The following is a 3,283-nucleotide window of genomic DNA, read 5'->3' on the forward strand; positions in this document are numbered from 1 at the left end:
TAAACATAGCAAGAAGGGAAAAAATATGTCAAAAATGACAATTTGATGTATGTACGTAGGCTTATAAGTTATGACAAGCAGCTTGATTTTTTAAAAACTATTGTCTGACACTAGTGGCATTTTTCCTTTGTTCTTGCTTAGAAAGTTGTTAAGCACAAGAAAAAAAAAAATCAGTATTCTTACCAATCTTACAGAGCTGTAAGTATGTGAAAAACATCCTCCTTTATCTTGCCTCCCAACCCCTCCTTTCCTCTCACCCTCCCCTCCTCAACCTTCTCCATATCCCATCTCAAGCACAGGAGAAGTGAGATGGAGCTGATCTCAAACAAAATATAGCTAAATAAAAATAACAGAAAATAGGTCTTGGAGTGGTGCTCTGAAGGACCTAAAGTAAAATGCAGCCTGAAATCCAACTCTGGATAGGAACTTGTCTGTTACAACTTGATTTTAAAATGAAATTTGGGCAGAAAATACAAACTCATAACATACAGAGGCTGGAAAGGCACTGAAAGTCTGTTAAATATCAGCTAAAATTCTCTGTCCTCTCTATCAACAAGGTGTCAGAAAGTTCAAACCTAAATTTGAGCAGATGGTCACCTTCTCCTGTCCCTTTATCTCACTGCTACTTCCCGGTCTTCATCCCAGTTTCATCTGCGATAGTCTGATCCAACTGTTTGTTACATAATTCAGGTGATGGTCTTTTATCTTAGCAAGCTGGTCATGATGAATGCTTCAGCCCATGTTTAATGAAGAAATTTCCTGAGCTTGAAAGTGATTGGCAATTTTTCTTTTCACCTTCTCCCATAATTACTGCAGCATTTGAGGCTTTTTTGTTTCTATTTTGTCATAACTTTAAAATTCTCAGTCTTTTCTGTAAACAAGCATTCAGTATACTAGACATGCAAAGAATTCATCTAAGTAGGCCATTCTTGACAGCTGTAAATCATCTGCAAAACAACAAGCACACTCTAAAACCACAATCACTGCAGAAAATGTTGGAAAGGAGCTCCAAGCAAAGAACCAACACCTTCCCCCCCCATAGCTCGCTCCCCTCCAGATTAAGATGCTCGTTTTCTACTTGATCACACAACAATGAGAACGAACATGAGTTCCCCTGCACTTCCCTAGGACTGACCACTCAGACAGCCTAATCCAAAATGACTTCCAGATGGGTGTTCTGGGGGAACAGTGTTTTGCAGTTCCCCCAGAATGAATTGAATGAAGCAATACATGAGTTTATCATGACTTTATCTTTACTTTTTTACCAGAAGAATGCCAAGCCTTTTTACTTGGAACTTACATGAGACTGTGCGATGTTGCAGTCTTCTGATACTGATGCCCTGTTTGCTGTGATAAACACCTGCCATTTATATCCTTTGAAGGACTCCCATCTCATTTCTGACACAATACTTACACACAGAAGAGGCTGGATAAATAGGTTGCGTGAGGGCTCCTGGCATTCTGAGAAGCAGACAGAATGACTGGTGTATGCTGAGGGGGAAGGGGTGCACTGGGAGCAGCTGGCCACAGGTGCTGTGACTGAACTCAGAAGCATCACTGGGGATAGAGCAGCTCCTGAGGTTGTGGTTGCTCCTCAGCCCCTTTTGAACAATTCTGACATTTTTGAATGGAGTGCAGCTGATACAAGGTCAATAGTATCGGGATTGTTTGTATGGGGATAAGACTACATTATAGCAGGCAGGCGGCCACAGACCCACAGCCGAGCTTTTATCTGTAAGACCTCAACCCTCATCCCTTGCCTTTCCACTTCCCTCTAATGGGAACTCACCCCCCATCAGCCCACAGGGTCTGGACTCACGTTTTTGCCAAGTGTGCGGGGTGAGCACCCACCCTTCAGCAGCTCCCTGTGCATGGCAGCTTTGATCTCAGGGCTCCCTGAGGCTGCTTCCTCCCCTCTTCCCTACGCCATCTATCACCGCACAGATAAACAGTGCACCCTGCTGATATAAATACTGGAATATAGCCTGTCAAACAGAAGAAAAGTTGGTGTGTATGTACTTTGTATGACAGATTGGCCCTTGCTCTAAGGTCTGCTTACAGTATCAGAGCTGAGGCCTTCCATGCCAAAAGAGGAAGGTCTCCTCAGTCAGACATTTTCTTTACAAATAAGTTACACTGCTGCCTTTTCCCTCCTCTTTTACGGTAAAAATTATCAGTGTTTTTACAGAGCCACAATAACCAACTTGCACATAAGGAACTTAAAAAGTTACATTACGTTTGAATATTTAGCAAAAGGAAATCAAAATTATACAGGTATGTATTTTTTTTTACGACAGCAGAATGTCTAGATAGTAAAAAATACTGCTAGGTGCAGATTCTATGCTTCATTTTGAATAGCACTCCAGTTCCTTGGGTGTATGAGTCAGACCCATCCCGTGCAGACTTCAGAAGTGACAGACTGCCCCATCCTTGGAGGAAATTGGGTAGGACTTTCAAGAACTCCCAGAGAAGCTCGTCAGTGTGGCCTCACTGAGGACATGCCCTTCTACCTAAATTACCAGTTTCCATGTAAACTGTAGCAACTTCATTAGACTACTATTGAATTAGAGTTAATTCAAGTTAATAAATGTTAAATTTGTATTAATAAATTCAGCACTGATTACTGACAGGTATAAGCCTTATGACTTTGGAAATACAGCCTCCTTTGAAAAACAGGCTAAAAAAGCCTAAAAAATCGCTCTCTCTTTTCCTGCAGGAGACCCATGAAGGAGAAATGTGAAAGGGAGATGGATGCAAAGCATAGAGGAATTAGAAAAAATGGACAAAGACCGAAACAACAGAGCATAATGGCCGACCAAATCCTTAGTAAGACTGACCATCTTTACAACCTAATCCAAAATGACTTCCCTCAGAGATAGGTATTTCAGGGGAATGGTGCTTTGCATTAAAGAAGCAGCGTCTGGGGAAAGAAACAGTGTAAGATGAGGCTTGAACAAGAGGACTCGAATACAGCCTGACTGAAAAGTGCTGTTGACAGGAGGTCTGCAACTGCCTTTCACCACTCAGTGCACTGACTTCCAGTGAAGTAAGCATAGGGGATAGATGGGGAGCTCGGCTGTAGCCTCACTGACTTTATTTGACATAGAAAGCAAACATGGGACAAGAATATTAGCATGAGGATAACTGAACAAACGGTATTATATTCCTGATAAAGCCAGAAGCAACATGGATACTTTCAGAAGTGTAATCAGAGTCGATTGGATTGACAGTGCAGGGCATTATGTCATTAATAAGAACAATACTGTTGGTTTTTTTTTTTTTT

The sequence above is a fragment of the Meleagris gallopavo genome, chromosome 4 (assembly GCF_000146605.3).
Source record: "Meleagris gallopavo isolate NT-WF06-2002-E0010 breed Aviagen turkey brand Nicholas breeding stock chromosome 4, Turkey_5.1, whole genome shotgun sequence".
Lineage (NCBI taxonomy): Eukaryota > Metazoa > Chordata > Aves > Galliformes > Phasianidae > Meleagris > Meleagris gallopavo.